The following is a 23,130-nucleotide window of genomic DNA, read 5'->3' on the forward strand; positions in this document are numbered from 1 at the left end:
ATTGCGGGATTGCTGATAATAAATTTCAAAATTCGTTTTCATTTTTCCATTTTAAGTAGACAATTTTACATAACAGTGAAATTTCATTAAAAACTATTCATAAATAAAAATTTTATTTCAATTCGAAAAATTTGTATCTATGCAAAAATTCAATAAAAAATATTTTATTGAATTTTTAATTGTCAAAAGTTATAAATATTTTTGAAAAATAAGCAATTAGCTTGAAATTATATTATATCGCATCATAACATTTTTAATTCTATGTATAAATTTCAAAATAATCAAAAAAACCTCTCCTGTAAAATTTGTGTTTTGTCGCTTATGATAATTTGGCGCTAAGGGCTCGATATGTATGTGGATTGATCTCAAAAGTAGTTCTAAATATGTTAAAGAGTGAGTCAGAGAAAACTTATACACACTATTCTAGCCAAAACATAGCTTTTAAAAATATGTCAGATATTATCTTATCTAAATCATTAATTTTACTGAATGATTTTTACTGTAATTTTGGTCTAAATGGTCACCAAAAAAAAGTAAGTGAAAAAATAATTAAAACTTTTCAAATAATCTTAATATGGACTATCAGAAAGATTTGAACATTGAAATAAAACCTGGATCAGACAGAAAAAAATATCTAACATATATTGGTAAGGCAAAAGATGTCGAAGAACTCCTTCGAAGAGCACCGAACACTTATGTCAGAGAAGCAGCTCGTAAAGTTAAATGCTCTGATTGTTTTGTGCGCAGAGCCAAAGCTAATGCTGGGTTGAAATCGTATAAAATTGAGAAAGTTCCAGATCGCAATGCGGTAAAAAACTTAGAATCTAAAGAACGAGCGAAAAAATCGAGGTCAAATTTTATAAAAAAACAAGTAAGAGTGCTATATTCGGCTGTGCCGAATCTTATATACCCTTCACCAAATTATACTTCAAAATTTTAAATATTTTTAGGTAAACAAAATTTCATTTTTTTTCCAGTTGTTTTTTTCATTTTTTGGAAAAAAAAAATTTTCGATTATTTTAAATTTTTAGATTTAAATTTTTTTTTTTTTTAAATTTAATTTTTTTTTTTAAAATTTAATTTTTTTTTTTTTAAATTAAAATTTTTTTTTTAAATTTTAAAATTTTTTTTTTTGTTTTTTAAATTTTTTTTTTTTTTAAAAAAAAACTCGGGTTAAACATTTTTTTCCCGATTTTGACCCATTGTAGGTCCAACTTACTATGGTCTTATATACGTCGTTAAAAATGTCTTTGAAATATCTATCATTAGATATCCATATTGTCTATATTAATGGCTTAGTAATCCAGATATAGGTCAAAAATCGAGGTTGTCTTGGTTTTTTCCTCATATCTCAGGCATTTGTGGACGGATTTTGCTGATTTTAAATAGCAAAATTCTCGAAAGCATGTCTGACAGAATTATTGAAGATCTGGATCCCGAAGATATCTGGGGTCTTCAGAAAACTGATTTCAACAGACAGACAGACAGACGGACATGGCTTAATCGACTCCGCTATCTATAAGGATCCAGAATATATATACTTTATAGGGTCGGAAATGAAAAATGAAGAAATTACAAACGGAATGACAAGCTTATATATACCCTTCTCACGAAGGTGAAGGGTATAATTATATATACCCTTCTCACGAAGGTGAAGGGTATAAAAATACACTTCTTGTGTGGTGGATGATGAAACTTTTATACTGGCAGACTTTTCACAACTTCCGGGTCAAGATTTTTACGTGGCTGATGAACGAGGTAATAATATTCAAGAACAATACCTGACAGAAAAACAAAAAAACTTCCCCAACATGGCAAGTTGTGGCAAAAGAAGCCAATCATTTGTGACATCAGGCACGATAAATACTGAAATATATATTACGGAGTGTCTACAAAAACGGCTTTACCTTAAACAGCACAGAGTGCCTTCATATTTCTGCTCCGATTTGGCATCATGACACCATGAAAAAAGGCTATTGAGTGTTATTGAAACAATAATGTCAATTCTAAACTGTCCACCCAACTGTCCAGAACTTCGGCCTGTGGAAAGGTATTGGGCTCTTGTAAAATAAGAATTAATAAACACAGGAAAAGTATCTCAGGATATGCCCGATTTTAAACGCAAGTGGACCAACTCCAAACAGGTAACGGAAGCAACTAAAAAAAACTTTAATGGGAGGATTTCCAATATTTAAATGTTTAATGTTGAATTTGTACAATATTTTAATAAATTTACGTATTTTTGAGAATTTGTGTATTGAAAAGTTTAGTGGTATTTAACTTAATACAAGTATAAGTTTTTTCTGGCTCACTCTTTATTAAATTGCGGATTTTTTGAAGACCACGAAGTATATCTAAATGTTGCAATTAAATTGCTTGATAAAAGAAAATACTTTATGTCATAATCAGTTAATCAGTTTTTTGGTCTCGACAAGGTATTTTAATCAGTATGGAAGATCTTTGATACGAAAATAAAGAAATGTTATAACAAGAAGGAAAAGCTAAAACAAAAAGTTCATAAATTTGTTATATTTTGGCAAAAAATTAGAAAAGCTCTTAATTAAAGAAACCGGTTAACCCAAAAAAAAAAAAAAAACCGGCATGTCGAATAATAGGAAAATATTCGAAACCAATCGGGTTTTTAAACAGTTTGAATACTCTACACCCAATGTATTTGAAAATCCCTTCTCTACTTCCTGTAAGCAGTAATTTCAGTAAATAAGTATTTATTAAATAGATGGATAGTAGTCATAGCAAATTAATTGTTTTCTTCACCTTATTAAGTTTTTGACAACTGTCCTCCTTGGATGCTTTTGTTTCCTCGCTCTTAACACTGCATGATGTTTTACTATTACGGCGGGTGGTCGTCGACGTTGAAAACGATGAGGATGATGATAACATTCTCATAATATTGCGGCCGGTTGCCTTGCAGGCTCGTATGCCAGTGGCCATTTTCGTTGAAATATTTTTGGTTTGAATGCTGCCATTGCCACTGGCAATAGCACCTACAACACTGCTGGCTCCACCACCACCACCACATGGTGACCAATCAGTAGTATTTGTGTATTCATGCTTAATAACACTAGTTCTTTTGCGTATTTGATCCCTATCGGACTCGTCATCATCATCATCATCGTCGTCTTTTTCATTGAGATTATTGGCCTGGTGGTTATTAATATTACTGTTGCTACCACCATCTGCTTCCTCATCGTCTTCGCTACTTTCACTTTGTGCTGAAATGCTGGGAATTTTTTCCAGCTGTTTTTTGTTGGCCGTAGGTGTAGAGGGTGTGGATGTGGATGCTGTTGTTGTGGAGTTGGATTTGTTGAAATTTGCAGGTACATGAGAAGATGAGGCTGAATGTGGTCCCGCCGATACTGAACGTGCCATAATGATGGGATGTTTTGAGAGGCCGGGTACCGCAGGCATACGCACGGAATCGGGACGTTTACGGTTTCTTAAAGTTCGGGACATTGTTGTTTGTTTGTTTGTTTTGATAATATATAAACTGTTTTTGTTTTTATATTTATATTTAATACTTGTTTCTTTAATTGACTATAAATTGGTCTGGTTTTTTTGTTTGTTAAAATTTAATTTAATATTATTGTCTTTATTTGTGGTACTGCTTTAAAAAATGTTTTTATTTCTTTTTATATTCTTTGAAATTGTCCTTAATCATTATGAAGGTAAAAAGTATTGAGTTTCTTTGTGCTGTCTGAACTGTTGTGTGCCTTTTTCTATGTGCAAACTTTTAATCTCAAATGTTATAATTATTAAAATAAATTGGAGACTAGCAGAGTCACAGCTTTGACCTTTTTTTTTGTAGTTCTTTTATTCTAAACCTGTTACACAAATTTAATTTAATTTTTATATTCTATTTTTTTTTGCTGTTGTCGTTGATATTTGTATCTGTAACGAATCTTGATTGACAGTTAAAAGAAAGTTGGATTGAAACATCCTTTTTCATGTTTCAATCATTATGAAGACAATCTTGTCATTACGTTTTACATTTATAATGATGAACTGAACAGAAAATTGTGTTCATTTGTTTGTGCTCTGGAATACGAGTATAGTTTTAATTATTTTCAGTTTTCTGTTTAATATTTTTCTGTTTTTTTTTTTGTATAATAAGAATTTAATTCATATAATACTCTAAGGGGTCAGTTGCAGAGTGAAAAGTTATGTTGCTGTTGTACTTGAAATAAATATAATAATTGTTAAAACGTTGTTAAATGAAATTAATATGTTGATTACATGGATAAGTAATATTTAAGTTGTAGCATTTTAATTAATAGTTATAAATTGAAATATACAAAATGGCAAATATAAGCAGTAATATGTGTAGAGAAAAGTGAACATAGGCAGAACTAGTTACTTGATTGATTACTTGCTGATACTTCATAAAAATAATATTCGGTGTATGACTTAAAAATGCCAGATTTTTTGAAACATTTGTACAATATAAATTTATTCAAGGTATTGGCCATTGTTAGCTATGACCTTTTCCCATGTTTATGGCCACATATTGATTCGGAGCCAAAAAGGAAGTGCTCATCTTTTGAGGCCAAAAACGAATCACGCCAATATCGGAAACTCTGTTCCAAAGTGAAGAGTATGCCAGAGAGAGTATTCTGCAACGATAGAAACAAATAGCAGTCGGACGGGGAACGGTCTGGACTATTGGTCGGCGCACCGACCAACTTTCACGGCGGCGGCTGACTCCAAAAATGGTCGGCGGCTCAAAGCCGGCTGTCAGCCGACCAAAGAATAACTACTCAAATTCTAAATAACAAAAAATTTAAAAAGTGAAATTCCGAAAATTTTATGAAATTTTCAAGCCGACTTAATCCGAACAAATTTTCGTCGGCTGCTGCTTTTAAAATTTACCGACGGCTCAGCGCAGGTCTCTGCTATATAGCGGGCGAGACAAAACTTCCCAAGCACTTCATTATAAATACTTTTTAACAGGTATCGCAACATGTGGCCGAGCGTTGTCATGAAGGAATATTACTGTTTCATGGGCGATTTTAGGCCAATGATCGCTTCAAATGAATCTGTTGCACTTGGTACTGGTTCCCTGTGATGGTCAGGTCAGGTTCCAAAAGGTCATCATAGATAGGACATTTTGGCTCCCAACAAATACAAAGAAATATCTTACCGCCATGGATAATTGGCTTTGGTGTCGATTCGGCTGGTTAGTCGGGCTTCACATACGATCTCTTACGCTTCGGGTTATCGTAATGGATCCATTTTTTATCGCTGAAAAAACTATTTTCTTTTATAGGGTTCAAACATAATTTCGGACATGCAAAATCGTTTTTCAAGGTCCCTCGGTTTCAATTCGTATGGTACCCAATTTTCCTGCTTTTGGATGAATCCTGCTGCTCAATGATTTTGCAAGCTCTTGTTGAGTTTTACAACAATCTCCATGGAGTAATGAATCCAATTCTTGTTCTTAAAAGTTTGTTTGGCTGGTCTGGGCGATCTTTGCCTTCCGTGTCAAAATTACCACTTCTGAATCGCACAAATCTTCTCTTGCACATTGAAACCGACGGAACACATTCACCATAAGCTTTGATGAGCAATCGGTGTGTTTCAGCGGCAGCTGTTTTTCAAATTAAAGCAATACTTCTCCATTTGACGCTATATTGGTATAAAATTCGACATTTTCGAATCAAAATACTAACTAATTGAGAATAAAGGATAGAAAATGCCATATCTATTGTAAATCCCCAATTTATATGTCATACACACAATATTAACTCGGTAGTTGGGAGCTGTTGTAGTTCTCACTCTAGTTCTGTTACTTTAACATGATGTTAAACTAGGAGAGCTAAAGACACTGTATATGTTTATTGCCATTTAATAGTTTTGCTATAACAATAAATTTATGTTACAAAACGGACACAGAAGTCGGTGTTCTCTGTCATCAAACATCCTTATTCTTTTGAATCTTATTTCTTAAAAAAACAGCCATGGTTTTATTAAAATCAAAAAAATTTCTCTCAATTTTAAATTCACCATCATCAGTTATTTAACTTCGACATTTTGCTTAAGTTTTATTATGTCAGAAAACGTTTCACATTTTTTCTGCATCTATAAACTGTGAAAACAGACTTTTACATTTATTAAATAATAAAAAATAAAACTGAATGCAAAGAGTAAACATGTATACACGTGTCATTATTCGGTTACTATTAGTAACATTGTTCAGATTTAATGCTCAAAAGGGAATGCAAAAGGAAGTGGTCCCTCAATAAATTCATAATTTTGTTTTAACATTTAATTTTTTAAGTTTTTTGGAAAATATTGCTACTTTGACCCAATACTCGAAACTTTAACATTTTCAACATTTGATGTTTACATGACGAATAACAATTGTATGCATTGGGAGCATCGAAAATCGTATAAATGCAAAATAAGGTCTGGAATTTCCAATAGATTTCCAATTTCCAATTTCGTATCTTTTTTTAAAATAATGTATATATCATTTTGAAGAGTACCTAACTGTCATTTATTCTCACTTAGTTATTGAACAGTATAGTGTAAATAACTGACTTTTTTTTGCTTCTAAAATGTCGAATTTTGTACCAACAAAGCGGGAAGTTTTGCTTTACTTCTTTAATTTGGCCAAAAAAATGCCTCTGAAGCATATCGATTGCTCACCAAAGCTTATGAGAAATGTGTTCCATCGGTTTCAATGTGCGAGAGTTGGTCTGTGCTGTTCAGAAGTGGTGATTTTATCACGGAAGACAAAGATCGCCCAGACCAGCCAAAAAAGCTTGAAGACCAAGAATTGGAGGCATTACTCCATGAAGATTGTTGTAAAACTCAACAACAGCTAGCAAAATCATTGACAGCTACTCAAGCTGTTTTTTTCAAAACGTTTGCGAACAGCAGGATTCATCCAAAAACAGGGAAATTGGGTACCCTGTGAATTGATGGGAAGCCCGACCAACCAGCCAAATCGAATCCAAAGCCAAATATCCATGGCGCTAAGGTAATTCTCTGTATTTGGTGAACCAAAAGGGTCCTATCTGTTATGATCTGCTGAAATCTGGGCTGACTATTACGGGGAACATGTACCGAATGCAACTGATTCGTTTATCCGTCCAGATCGAGATCGTATGCGAAGGTCGACCAACCAGCCGAATCGACACCAAAGCCAAATATCCATGACGCCAAAGTAATGCTCTGTATTTGGTGGTACCAAAAAAGTACAATCTATTACGAGCTGTGGAAGTCGGATCAGACCATCACAGGTAACCTGTACCGAACGCAACTGAGTCGTTTAAAGCGAGAATTAACCGAAAAACGCCCAGAATATGCGGCCAGACATGAAACCGTAATATTCTGTCATGACAACGCTAGGCCACATGCAGCAATACCTGTTAAAAACTATTTAGAAAGGTGTGGTTGGGATAGTCTTCACTTTGGAACAGAGCATCCAATAATGGCCAATACTTTGAATACATTTATATTGTACTAGCTGACCCGGTGCGCTTTGCCACCCCAATTGGAAGAAAGAAATAGTACTATTAAGTCTCCCGCTCACTCGGGTCCATATAATCTTTATTTCATGTTTCTAAATTCATTGGGTGAAATTACTAAAAGTACCATTCGAATAAAGAAATAGTACCAAAAAGTCTACCCCTAGAATCCTAACTCACTTAGGACCATATATGTTTAATTTCATGTTTCTAAGTCCATTGTTATAGAAATTTCAAAAAAGTACCATTAGATTAATGAAAAAGTATCATGAAGTATTCCCTTGAATTTTCACTCACATAGGACCATATATACTTGTAGTTTTCCACTCACTTGGTTCCATATAAGCTATATTTCATGTTTCTAGGTTTATTGGTGAAGAAATTGCAAAAAGTACCATTAGAATAAAGAAAAAGTACCAAACAGTCTCCCCCTAGAATTCTCACTCACTTATGCTTAATTTCATGTTTCTAAGTCCATTGTAATAGAAAATTCAAAAAGTACCATTAGAAGAATGAAAAAGTACCTATAGTTCAGTTCTCACATTTTGGTACCTAAATATAATCCCTTATTTCTAACACTAACTTCACTCAGATACATATCAGCTAACTTTAATGTCGATAAATGAAATAATTTAAAATATTAAAAAAGTACCATTACGTGAAAAATACCAATTTCCCTTTTCCTCCTTGAACACCTCTCAAGTTTGAAATTTAAAAATATTCCATTTTGCAAAAGTTGTTTATGCTACAGACATGTCTCAATCGATTAAAATCTGTGTTAATGTGCCCAATAATAAATATGTTTTAAAAAAAGTACCAAACTGTTTACCCGGATTTGGCCTAAAATACACCATGGCACTCGAGTTCCAAAAAACAACCTGTTAGTTAATTTTTGTATGAATCCAGGAACCAATTTTAAAAAAATTATCAAAATTGGCTTAAAATTTCAAATATAATGTATTTTCCCGATTTTATCCCCTTTTTGGTACCTATTTTATCCCCATTGCGGTGGTAAAATATTATTAAAATAATTTTCTGTATCGTGGTGGGAGCTCATAGTAAAATATTCGAATGCCTATGTCAAATTATAGAAAAACATATTTTATGAAAAAGTACCAAAAATAAACACAATTTTTATGCCTTAAGGGTTCGAATTTCCAAGAAGTACCAAACTTATGTTTTTTATTTTTTGATAAGTAAAGAATACGATTTAAATTTTGTTTCTATGTTTATTGGTTTAAAAGATACATAGGGTTCCAAAAAAGTACCAAAATACAGTTTTTATCCGTTTTCTCCCCAAAAGGTTCGAATTTCGAAAAAGTACGAAACACCTGTCAGCTTATTTTTTAAATGGAGTAACATGCAATTTCAAGTTTTTTTGTATCTTTAGTAGTTTTGAAGATATAAGATTACCGGATTTACCCGTTTTTACCCTTTTTACCCCCTAAATGTTCGAATTTCCAAAAATCCCTTCTTAGTGTATCGTTTTGGGGAGGGAGGAACCCACAGTTAAAATTTCATGATTCTAGCTTCAGTCGTTTGGGCTGTGGGATGATGAATCAGTCAGTCAGTAACTTTACTCTTTTATATATAGAGATAAATGTTTCAAAATAAAAGTTAAAAATTTAAAAAAAATTCCGCATTTTTAAGTCAGACACTCAATACTTAGTCTGCTTTTACACACAGCAAGTTTACTTGAAGCAAGTCTCTTCAATTCCCTTTTAAACTTGCTCGACTGTTTACACACAGCAAGTCTGTGTTCAATTTTGTATGTCAAAACCTAATATACGCCATAGTGAAAATGAGAAAACAAAAGAGAATTGAAAAGACTTCCCAGTACAAGCAACCCTCTTCTTTCTTCTTGCCTCACTCTCCTATATACTCTAGACTTGCGCAAGAAAACTTGCCCTGTGTAAAAGCAGACTTATAAGTAATATCCAACCATTCCTGCCTGAAGGGTATAATAATAGTCATAGAACTGGATATCATAACATATTAATCGATCTTGTTATGAATTTAGGTTTAAAGTCTTCCCATTTTCACAATTTTAGCAAACATCTACCTAGCAAAAAAAATAATGATGTCTTTCATGCAAATGAAATATTTTCAATAATACCCAGCAACATATTTAAGTACTACTGATAGAATCAGAGTTCTATTGCTACCTACAAGTGTTATTCTTTGAAAGTTATTTTTATAAACTAAAAATAAAATCTATTATCAACTAGTCACGTTTAGCAAAACTTCTTTGTAACGACTTCAAGTCCTTCAAATCCTCAATCTTGGTAATGTCATGACTATGTAAATACTTCTACATACCGTTAGCATTACTTGGAATCAGTTTAGTAAAGGCTGGCTTATATACTTACTTATTTATTAGATATTTATCTGCTTGAATATATTTAATCCTCAATTCAGATTTACACATTAACAAATATGAGGTGGCATTAAAAATAATCAATATAATTCTCATTATGTTTGAAATATTGTGCCAATAAGTACTTGTTTTTGTGGACGCAGTTTACGTTTTGTCCGTCCTGAAGTTCTCTTTAGTCTTGAGTTTGTAGACGAGAGAGGAAAGGAGATTCGAAAGAATTTCCTCGTTTTCTTCCTCTCTCTCTCTTCTATAAACTCAAGACTTGCTCAAGTAAACTTGACGTGTGTGAACCAGCACTTACTGTTGTTTACTAGAAACAGTAGAAATTACATCCTTTAATTTCTACTGTTTCCTAAACACAACTTGTTTTTTGCTGGGTAATGAAGTAGTCATCACATACTTTTATTAAATACTTTTCCCCCCTCATTTATTGTCTGACAGCTTTAGGGTTTGTTTCTTACATTTAATATGAATTTTGTGAATTTCTTTATCTATTTTTATTTATTTTTTAATAAATTCTTTTGCAACTTGAAATATAAATGATAAACAACAAACAAACGAAGAAAACGTAGAATTTAGGTGTTTTTTGTGTGATTTCATTACAATGAAAATTAGTTGGGTTTCTTCTTAATTTAACTCCGATACGGTTATGTCCTTTTGGCAAAAACTCAGCAAAGCGAAACAAAACAAAACCTAAAAGATCTAAAACTGAAAACCGAAATTACTTTTTGGTATCATATGACCAAATTAAAAATAAAAAAACAAAAGTTTTATGGCAAAAGTTTTTGTACAATATTTTTTGGTAAAATTAAATTCTTTGGATTAAAAATAATAAAGAATTTTTTGAAACTATTTTCATTTGAAGTGGTCGTACGCAGGCACACAGGTGGCTGCTTTCTAAATTGATGAGGCCGGCGGCATCAAATTTACATACTCATTAGCATATAAACACTCAGCTGTAAGAGACAACCAATGTTTGCGGTAGAAATGAAAGGGGCAGGGGTAAAGGAATTGTTGTAGGCGTTTTAAGTTTCATTTAAAATGGCCTGAAAATAACACCACAAAAACTTTTTCATTCTCATTATGCCAATGATGATAAATGTTTTAGAGTGAATAGCCCTACTTTTCGCCACAATTTAAATAAATCAAAAGTCAATAAAAAACCAGTAAAACCCGTGAAAAGTTTGTCCATTTGGAAATTTACAAACCACTTTGTTTCAGTTATTTTGTTATTTTTTCTATAGGCTCACAAGAGCGAGACTAAATAAACTCTAAAAATAAATTTTACCACTGAATTGTGTCTACAAGTATGAAGTTATATTCAAATTTATCTTAATAAAGATTAAAACTTCAAGAATCATAAGTTTAATAAATTTAAGCTGCATATATTTAAACTAAATTTCATAAAAATTTATACTACAAATTTTAGATTTTCTTAGGGAATGCCATCAAAAATTCTCAAAAATAAAATGCGTTTTTCTGTCTGTCATATATCATCTGTGAGATAAGCTCAATCTGTGATCACTTATATTTTGCAACAAATATACATTTTTACTACTAAAAATTTAAATAATTTATATCTTTAATAACTACGTAAAAACTGAGATTTTCTGTAAAATAAGCTCTATTTATGATCACTGATATTTCATAGCTAATCATAGCCATAATACATTTTTATTAAGAACAAGTAAGAGAGCTATATTCAGCTGTGCCGAATCTTATATACCCTTCCCAAATTATACTTAAAAATATTTTTATTTAAACAAAATCAAAATTTTTTTTTTAATGTTTTAAATTTTTTTTTTCCAAATTGTTTTTAATTTTTTTTTAAAAAACTTTTTTCCAAATTTTTTTTTTTAAATTTCTTTAATTAATTTTTTTGGAAAAAGAATTTATGACAAAAAAAATGTTTGATGAAAAAACAATTCGGGTTAAAAAAGATTTTTTTCCGATTTTGACCCATTGTATGTCCAACTTACTATGATGGTCTTATATACGTCGTTGTAAAGGTCTTTGAAATATCTATCATTAGATATCCATATTGTCTATATTAATGACTTAGTAATCCAGATATAGGTCAAAAATAGGTAAAAAATCGAGGTTGTCCTAGTTATTTCCTTATATCTCAGCCATTTGTGGACCGATTTTCTCGATTTTAAATAGCGACTGAGCCGGAAGAATTTCGGAGATATTGATGTATGAATCATGTATGTAAGTTATTTGGGGGCTTCGGAAAGTTGATTTCAACACACAGACGGACAGACGGACATGGCTATATCGATTCCGCTATCTATAACGATCCAGGATATATATACTTTATGGGGTCGCAAATGAAAAATGTGGAAATTACAAACGGAATGACAAACCCTTATACCCTTGCCACTCATGGTGAAGGGTATAAAAATCGAATCGATCACTAATATTTCATACAAAAAAAATCGAGTTTTATTGAAAACTTATATTTCATATCAAAAATTAATTTTTATTGGGTCTATGACTTAAAAATGCGAGCTTTACAATAGATGACGTATCTTTTCAACGCAGTTTTTATTTTTAATAACTTATATGTCATTTTGAAGGGTACCTGTCTGGGTAGTCTGGAAGGGTATCTGTCTGGAAGGGTATCTGTCATTTATTCTCACTTAGTTATTGAACATTATAGTATAAACAACAACGTTTTTTTGCTTTGAAAATGACGATGTTTTGTACCAACGAATCGTCATATGCGGGAAGTTCTGCATTACTTCTTTAATTTGAAAAAAGTACAGCTAAAGCACACCGATTGCTCACCAAAACTTATGGTGAATGTGTTTTATCGGATTCAATGTGCGAGTGATGGTTTGTTCGGTTCAGAAGTCCAGGCCAGCCAAAAAAGTTTGAAGACCCAGAATTGGAGGCATTACTCCATGAAGATTGTTCTTGAACTCAATAAGAGCTTGCAAAATCATTGGCAGCTACTCAAGCAGCAACTTCAAAACCTGTGCGAGCAAGATTCGTCCAAAAGCAAGGAAATTGGGTACCATATGAATTGAGGCCGAGAGATCAAAATGATAATTGAACGCTATAAAAGAAAATCATATTTTTACCAAATCATTTCTTGCGATGAAAAGTGGATCCGAAGCGTAAGTGATCGTATGTGAAGCCCTATCAACCAGCCGAATCGACACCAAAGCCAATATCCATGGCGCTATGGTAATACTCCATATTTGGTGGGAACAAAAGAGATCTATCTATTATGAGCTGCTGAAATCTGGCCAGACAATCAGAGGGAACCTGTACCGATCGCAACTGATTCGTTTAAAGCGAGCATTGGCCTAAAAATCCAAGACATGAAATCATAATATTCATTCTAGGCCACATGCTGCAATATCTGTTAAGAAATATTTAGAATCAAGCGGATGGGAAGTTTGCCCGGTCCGGCTACTGTTTGTTTTGATCGATGCAGAACGCTCTTTCTGGGATAAGCTTCACTTTGGAAGAGTGTATCCGATATTGGCTTGATTCGATCTGGGCCTTAAAAGATGAGCATTTTTTATGGCTCAGAATCCATATGTTGCCAGAAAGATAGGAAATGGTCATAGCTAACAATAGCCAGTAATTTGAATAAATTTATACTGAACCAATGATTAAAAATTAAAGCCAAACATTTTTAAAAAATACATATTTTTAAGTCATCTTTCGGGAAAATAAGCTCAATCTGTGATCCTTCATATTTCGTATCATAAAATATGAATTTTCTATGAAAAATCAAAATTTTTTAAATCTGTAGTAACTTCGTAAAAACTGAGATTTTCCGGAAAAATGCTCATTTTGTGATGATCACACATATCCATATCAAAAATCTATTTTTACTCAAAAAATCTAAAAAAATGCTTAAGCCGTATAAATTTAATACTGCGTATTTCTGGAAAATAAGCTCAATCTCTTATCACTTAAATTTCATACCAAAAAATCAATTTCCTATTTAAAAAATCCTAGATCCTTCTGATATAGGAGTTATTACAAAAGTTTGTAGAAAGATTTAGATTCATATGGAACTTGTTTATGTTAAATTTCATCACGATAGTAGTATTTATTATAAGACCAAAAGTCATTTTCTGAGAGGGGCCTTGTATGGACCTAATTTGTTCAACATTTTATCAGGATTGTCGCATAATCAAAAAATTTATAATTGCTCAAACTGAATTTGTATGGGGGCAGTTGAAATCAAGGACCAATATTGCCCAATTTAAATACCAAACAAATCTTAACAGAGAGTATTTGTGAAAAATGTCAGCCTGATAGCTCCAAGAGCTAGATCGTCATAGAATCTTATGTACGACCAATATTTCGATATGTTACAAACGCAATGACAAAATCATTATACCCTCCATCTTTTTTTATGGTGGGTATAAAAATCCAAAAATTTTAAATCCTTAATAATTACGCTCAATCAGTGATTACGATATGAAAATTAAATTATTGTTTTATTACGAAAAATATATATTTTTGGATTTTGCTATTTTTTATACAAGTTATTATTAAAATTAGCGATGTGAGATTAATCTAATAATCAAACATTCTGCTTAATCAACATATCAACATTTACGATTAACCGAATCTGTGGTTAATGAACTACACCATTTCCAATTTTATTTTAGAATTTTCCATTTGTATTTCAGAAATTTTTAATTGTGTTTCAGAAACTTTCATTTTATGTCTTTCAAAATTTTCCAATCGTATTTCAGAAATTTTCATTTGTATTTAAGAATATTCTAATAGCAATACCAATGGAAATTAATAAACTACAAATAGAAATTTCTGAAATACAATGGAAAATTTTGAAATACAATTAGCAATTTTTAACTAAAACTTCTGAAATTCAATTAGAAATTTCTGAAATAAAATTAGTTTCTAGAAATGGTGTAGTTTGTATTCTGATTTATCAGATTTTAATATTTTTGTTCACAAAAATTCAAATATTTTTTTTGGAAATTATTCTTATTTGCTTTGAATAATTAAAATCAATAAAAAACAAGTAGGAGAGCTATCTTCGGCTATGCCGAATCTTATATACCCTTCACCAAATTATACTTTAAAATAATTTTTTTAAAATATTTTTTGGTAAACAAAATTTAATTTTTTTTTTAAATAGTTTTGGATTTTTTTTCCAAATTGCTTTTTAATTTTTTTGAAAAAGTTTTTTCCAATTTTTTTTTTTAATTTTTGTTTAAATTAAAAAAAAAATTTTGAAAAAAGAATTTATAACAGAAATTATTTTTTGATGGAAAAAAATATTTTTCCCGATTTTGACCCATTGTAGGTCCAACTTACTATATATAGCCTTATATACATCGTTGCAATGGACTTTGAAATATCTATCATTAGATATCCATATTGTCTATATTAATAACTTAGAAATCCAGATATATGTAGATCAAAAATAGGCCAAAAATTTAGGTTGTCCCGGTTTTTTCTTATATCTCAGCGATTTGTGGGCCGATTTTGTCGATTTTAAATAGCAACCGAGCAGGAAGAATTATCTATATATTGATGTATGAATCATGTATGTCAATTATTTATGGGCTACGGAGAGTTGATTTCAACATACAGACGGATAGACGGACATGGCTATATAGCTATCGATAACGATCCAGAATATATATACTTTGTGGGGTCGCAAATGCAAAATGTAGAAATTACAAACGGAATGACAAACTTATATAGATACCCTTGCCACTCATGGTGAAGGGTATAAAAATATGCAATTAATTTTTAATATGAATAATCAAAATGTTTAATTAATCAAATAATTGAACAATCAGGAATAATCGCACATCCCTAATCACTATTGTGTAAAAACTGAAACAACCCCATAAGTTTCTTTTGAAACATTTTCTATAATTCAATTACCAGACACAGCATACATGCAGCATATCATTTTTTATTCTTTGATCACATTTCTAACTTTACGAAAAATATATTTTGTCTGAATTTTGAACTAAATAAATGAATTCTTAGAAAATATATAATTACCATGTCTTTATTCCAAAGCAAAGTCTAAATATTATTATTTCCAATGATTAAAAAGAATCAATTCTACAACTTTCTCATTGCCATAAAAGCTTAAAATTTCCCATTAATCATACAACATAAGCAATTAACTAAAAAACAAATAAATAAGAAAGTACACCAACAACAATTTACAGCCAATACAATGTTAAAGCTATTACAATTTCAAAGAATTTTTTGTTATTAAAACAGATTTCATTAACAGTTTTTATTTTAGCACTAAAACACTTTGCAATAAAATATAAACAAAAATATATTTAAAATTCCATTAAATATGGTTAAATTGAGGAGGGCTTAAAGCTAAAAACCTGATAAGTCACAGGGATTTCAGAACTGAGTTTTTAAGGGCAATTTTATATTTATTTTAGTTTAAAACACTTTCATTAATATTATATATTTATTTAAAACATTTATAAAGACTTTATTGAGTACTTTTTTAATATTCTTTATTTTATAGTTTATTATGTTTCTACTCTAAGCCCTTTTAAGAATTCTCATTTAAAAGTTTTTCTTTGATTATTAAAATTTCACATTTTTATTTATTTAATTTCTTTGATTTATTTCTTTCTTTTTTTCATCACATTCACATTTCTTTGCAAATTAAACTAATTATTACTACTGTTACATTTGAATACTTGTGTGCAAATGATAAAATATCTACAATCCGTTACTTTTGAAAATGTGTGTAAAAAGTGAAATGTTTTAAACTGAAACACAACCGTTTTAGGGGGAAACTCAAAACAAACTGATGATTGAAATCGTCATATTATCAAGGATAATAGATACAGGGCCATTCCTATGGCACACACACTCTTTTTTGTTTCATTTCCTTTTGCAATTTGCTTTGACAAGTGTTAATCAACAAAGCAACATGTTGTTTGTTGATGAACATCAGTAGTTATTGCTTTCACTTTCAGTTTTTGTTGCTAAACAACATGTTGCTTTACTTGTTATTTTGTTGTTGTTAATTTTGTTTACTCTTTTGTTTTCTCTCTCTGCGCATTGTTTTGAAGAGCAAGGATTAAATCAGGCTGCCAGATGATTATGATTGAAGGGGAATTTTCAGTTTCATGTAATTTTATTTGACATATTTTAATCAGAGTATAGGAAATTGTATTTACTTTATATAGCAGCAATTAAATTTGCTTCGGTTCATATATGTTTGTACCAATTAAAGATTTTAAATTGATTTATTTAAGATTATGATTAAAATCGATTTGCAATCTGCATATGTTTTAATATTCTCATTAATCCGTTCTCCACTCCATGTTTTTTTTTGTTGTGGAAGGGGACTTAGTGATGTTTAGATGAAGAATAAATGCATTTGAATTTGTTGCGAGTTTCAACTCTATATAACCTTTGCTTTTGTTAATATCTATATAATGAATGATCAGTTGTCACTTTGGTGTCTCTAAGTAATCTAGAGTGTGGTTAGTTAATATTTCTAGCCATCTGTCATCCTCAGAATACATACATATATACCCTGCACTTGAACTTGTATAATTTTGCTGCCACTGCCAGCGACTCTCTCTGTCTCTGCTACAAGAGAGCAGACTTTGTAGTTGTAAACAAAAAATTGTTATTGCATTTCTATTGCCTCGTTTTTATTCAATTGTTTTTGTATTACTTTTACACTCGTCCTACACTGTGTAGCAGCCAACGAAGCAACAGTCAATTTATAACCTGAAATCTTTATTAAACTTTTACTTTCTTTTGCCAGAACGGAAGGACCCCATAGACTCAATGGCTGGTTGACTGACAGACTGACTCACAGACAGAGTGGCCTACAAACACTCCATGTGTTTTTGATTTGTCTTCCATTACTCGTATTGTAATTGTTTTTGTACGTCTAACAAATAAAATGTTGTAATGAAATGAAAATGATGTTGTACAAGTGATATTTTGGCTTAAAGAGGGGGCAAATAAAAACATTAATTGTGTTTGTGTTTATGACACAAGAAATAATAAAAGATTCAATTAAATGATGATTGGGTGTCAGTAATAATGAATGATGTAGTACATATTTTAGGGACAGTTTTTTGGGGGGATTTTTATCTAAAACGTGATTTAAATATTTTTTTGGGCAAATAAATCTTGAATAATAAAAATATGTTAGCTATTATTATTAGTATAATATTACTTTCTTTAATCTATGAGGACAACTGAGGGAGGATGAGTATAATAACGTTGTAATCAACACAATATAATGCATGATTGAAATCTTAAGTTTTTTTATTTAAAATTGGCATTATTCTAAAGGAGATAGAGGAAATGAAAGCATTTAATGGTGACGATAAAGAATCTTCTAGAGTCAACAACAAAGACCTCCCTCGTGGTGGCACAAGAAACCGCAAAGATAGTCTCTACGTTGTAAATATGCAAGATGTGATATCTGAAATTTTTGCTAGGAAGGGGTGAAACATAGTGAACGACCCTGCAGGGAATGCCAATAGTAAATTTCTATTGATTTACTAGTGACAATGCGAACAAGCGCTTAAGATGGGCTCGCAACCTAGGCAACAAATATTGTACACATATCGAAGAAGAGGAATGCGTCATTAATGTTCGACCTGAATGAAATGGACCCGTAATGACAAATGAAATATCGACTAAAGAGGATGACAGAAGGTAGACCTTTAATGAAATCTCTTCTGAAGATGCATTGATTAAATCGTATTGGGCCCTGTGGAACCGTCTGCAAACTACGACAAATCTAATTTTGGTGCTATCCTCTAAAATATTTAATGAATTAAAAACGGTTCCAGTGGTGGTCATCTTAGTGTGACAAAAACCATAGAAAAGTTGAAACAACGTTTTTATTGTTTGGGTTGTCAACGAGCAGTAGCAATTCTATTAAAATTTTGTTACAAATTTTAGTTTTAGAAACTCAATAAATATGTAATAAAATCTTTTTATTTTTTATATTATTATATTTATTTATTAACAAAACTCAATGAAATTTTCAACTTTTTTAAATTTGTAAGTAACGAAGTTTAAAAAAACTTGTCAGAAGGTCGAAGGGAACCTCGCGATTCCTAAAAATTGGGGCGAAAGTCCCAAAAATTGGGATAAATAGAGAACACATCAAGGCTTCCAAAGCTGCTTTCCGTTTTCTAATCCCAGCTTTGGAATTTTAGAACAAAAAATAGGTCAATTTCCGAAAGACGTAGGGGCGACATAAACAAAAAATTGGTTATTGTTTTTTACACAAAAATGTTCTTCATAGAAATACCTTACAGAAAAACATAATATGGTTATATGTTCTTAAAGAAAGTTTTTTTAAAATAGAAAAAGAGTTAAGGCACCTTTTCGCCCAAAAAATTTAAAATCGTTTATTTTTGGATCCATAATTGATATTGCTCTGAAGTCTTTTGTATAAAATTAGTAATTTAGTTGTCTAACAAAATTCTAGTCCATTCGGTCCAAAAGTATGCCCTAAATTTTAAAAGTGAACCAAAATATGGCCAAATTTTAAAATTTCAATTTTGAAATGCCTAAAACTCGGAAATTGTAAGAGATAAATAGCACTCGCAAGCATGTTTCCAAAATTATTGAAACGGATGGGAAACAAAAAAAATTCGGTCCAAAAGTATGCCCTAAATTTTAAAAGTGAACCAAAATATGGCCAAATTTTAAAATTTCAATTTTGAAATGCCTAAAACTCGGAAATTGTAAGAGATAAATAGCACTCGCAAGCATGTTTCCAAAATTATTGAAACGGATGGGAAACAAAAAAAAATTTCAAAATTGTACATGTCGAAGGTACCTTTGAGCCTCCATAGCGCCGCCCCTGGAGAATTGGTAGGTCCCATTTTAATAACTTGAACTCGAATACTCCTTGGCAATGCTTGCCTGAAATTCAATCCCGATCGGACCATGCGATTAGAAATGCCGGATTTATTTTCAAAAAAATTTGATTCTGTCCCACTGTGTGTTGTAGTGAAAATTTAAACAATTGAGGTTTTAGAAACGTAGAAATATTAAACAAACGCAAGATTTATTTATAATTACATTTTTGTTACAATAATGCATTAAAACTTAGTTTTTAAGTGAGTTTGTTTGTCAATTAAAAGCATATAAAGTAACTTACGGTCATTCTCACAATGTACGATTAAAAGTTAACGTGAACTTTAACCGCAAGTTAGGCTAATTTGAATTTCACAATGTACGATTAATTCTTAATTGACACTATTTAACAACAAAGTTGCTGTTAAATATAACCGAACAAATTTCGCCGGTTAGCATCTTAATTGTAAGAAATATAATAAAAGAACATGGAAAAACATTTATATTTTTGTAATATTTATAATTTTTAAAAGTGTAAAGCGAAGAAAAGTAAATTTTGCACGGGGTGATCCATATACCACCCGGATATTGCACTTACAAACCAAACAACAAATGTGCACTTTTGCTTGTTGGTTTTCAGTAATTGTTGTTCAGTTTGTTCTGTAAATTTTACAGTTAGGTACCTTAATAGTTTTGAGTTTTATACGTTTTTTTTATTATACCACTAAGAAAACACAAATTATTAATTTTTATGCCGTCTTTTAGACAATTTTTTATATTTCAATCTTTCATTACACTATTTTTCGTAAACAAATGTACGCATTATTGCCATACTTTCTACTGAATGCTTTGGTTAAGTAATCAAATGATGGTGAAACGTAAATCGGTAACCGTTGGTTAAATGGTCCCCGTTAAACAAACCGACAGTTAGTTAATTTTCCGGTTAAAATGAAATAATCGTACATTGTGAAAATGGCCGTTAGTGTTTTTTCAATTTTTTTTCTTTATTTTTTTTTTCTTTTTTATTTACATGTTTAAAGTAAAAATACAGCTTTTATTACTATTATGTGATATTTTACTGTATGTATTTATTTGTTTTTTTTTTAAAAAAGCATTGCATTAACTTTTTGTTACTTTGTGATTCAACAGCAAATTATTTTTTTAAAAAAGGGCATTATTAATCAAATGTTTACAGACAGAAACGTAATTTTTGGATAAATTGTTGATCCCGTACTTTTCAGACTGAAAGTCAACTTTTTACTGGAAAGTACGCGAACACACACTGGGGAATTGAACCACCTATCAGACTATTTCTTATGGGGGTCAATAGTCTTCCTCTTGGGACACAAATGGAAATAACTAGTGTTAGATAATTCGGTAAATAGTGATTCTTAATCAGTGGTACAAATAAAGAGAACTTGGATTATAATAATATCCCAGCAAAAACTAAATAATAACTTTTAATTACTCAGGAACTTACTTTTCAATGAACACTAAATGCCGACTACATAACTTACTCAGAAAAAACTATTTCTTAAACCGTTTCAATTCAAATATTTGTCACACTGTCAAACTGGTTTCAATTATTTCATAATTAAATCAAGTATTCATTTGCTCAAAAACAAAATTTCTTGATATTTTCTATTGAATTTTGAGATTTGAATTTGATTATTTTGACAATTGAATATATAATTTTCGTTATTGGTTGAATTTCAAATACAAAAATTATTGAATAGATAATTTTCGTAATTGAAACACAAATTTCTGTTATTTTTTGTGTTTCAATTACGAAAATTATCTATTCAATAATTTTTGTATTTGAAATTCAACCAATAACGAAAATTGTATATTCAATTGTCAAAATAATCAAATTCAAAACTCAAAATTCAACAGAAAATATCAAGAAATTTTGTTTTTGAGCAAATGAATACTTGATTTAATTATGAAAGAATTGAAACCAGTTCAATGTGTGATAAATGTTTGAATTGAAATATAATTTTTTCTGTGTAGTAGTAGTCGTAAAATAACTAATTTGTATTATCTGTTAAATGACTACTTACTGCTTTGTGCATTCTGTTTTTACTGATAACCGTTTAATCGGGTTAAGTATCATTTGAACTCATTACTGAGAAATGTGATTTTTGTTTCTTATTTTATCATTTGTATGTACTTACTTCGTTGAAATTCGTGTTGTTTACTAGTAAATCAACGGTTAAGTTTTGCCCCTGAGGGATATGTTTGCGAACCACTGTCCAACAATGATTGGTTAATTCACCAGTTCGCCAGAACTGCTGAATGTGGCATGTGAGAAGCATACAAGCAAATTTCACATACATAAATAAAAACCTTTTGAAAAAAACTACTATATTTATAAGCATAGAGAAAATTTACATAGAATGGGAACTAAACCAAATTACTCAAAACAGTTACACTTACGAATGTTGTTTTTGTTTTCACATAGTTTTCTCAACTAATAAATTCTCAACACTTAGGTTTTTGACTGAGTTAGGTCCATAGAGAAAAAAATTTCAAATAAAACAAGTAATAGAGCTATATTCGGCTGTGCCCAATCTTATATACCCTTCACCAAGTTATACTTCAAAATACAAATTTTAAATATTTTTAAGTAAACAAAATTTATTTATCTTCCAAAGTTGTTTTTTTAATTTTTTGGAAACATTTTTTTTAAACATTTTTTTTTTGGTGAAAAAAAAATCGGGTTAAAAAATATTTTTTCCGATTTTGACCGAATGTAGGTCCAACTAGGTCTTATAGGTCTTATATACGTCGTTGCAAAGGTTCAAAAATCGATGTTGTCCTTGTTTATTCCTCATATCTCAGCCATTTGTGGACCGATTTTGCTGATTTTAAATAGATAACTTCTCGAAAGCATGTCTGACAGAATTATTGAAGATTTGGATTCCGAAGATATCTGGGGTCTTCAGAATATTGATTTCAACAGACAGACAGACAGACGGACATGGCTTAATCGACTCCGATATCTATAAGGATCCAGAATATATATACGTTATAGCGTCGGAGAATTATATTGTGGAAATTACAAACGGAATGACAAACTTATATATATCCTTCTCACGAAGGTGAAGGGTATACAAATTACTCAAAATAATCACACACAATCACACGAGTGTTATTTGTGTTTTCACATAGTTTTTTCTACTAATACAATCTCATCACTTAGATTTCTGACAACTGAGTTAGGTCTTTGACAGGAGAGTTTCCGCTATATGTCTATTCTCTATTGTTAGGCCTTTGACAGGAGAATTTCCAATCTATGTATATTAATCTATATTTCCAAAGAGTAAGCTTCAAGATATAATTTAATTGAAAATGCAGACAATATTTATTTAAATTTTGCATTTCTCTGCTAGTTGGTAATAAGGTCTCTCATTATCGGAGGTTAGA

The 23,130-nt window shown here is 30.8% G+C and overlaps 1 protein-coding gene across 1 annotated transcript in view; it reads right to left on the bottom strand.

Annotated features, from left to right (window-relative positions):
* Rab26 (RAS oncogene family member Rab26) overlaps positions 1-23,130 on the bottom strand; it is a 128,292-nt gene that overhangs the window by 33,685 nt on the left and 71,477 nt on the right. The window lies entirely within an intron of this gene.

The sequence above is a fragment of the Calliphora vicina genome, chromosome 3 (genome assembly GCF_958450345.1).
Source record: "Calliphora vicina chromosome 3, idCalVici1.1, whole genome shotgun sequence".
Taxonomy (NCBI): domain Eukaryota; kingdom Metazoa; phylum Arthropoda; class Insecta; order Diptera; family Calliphoridae; genus Calliphora; species Calliphora vicina.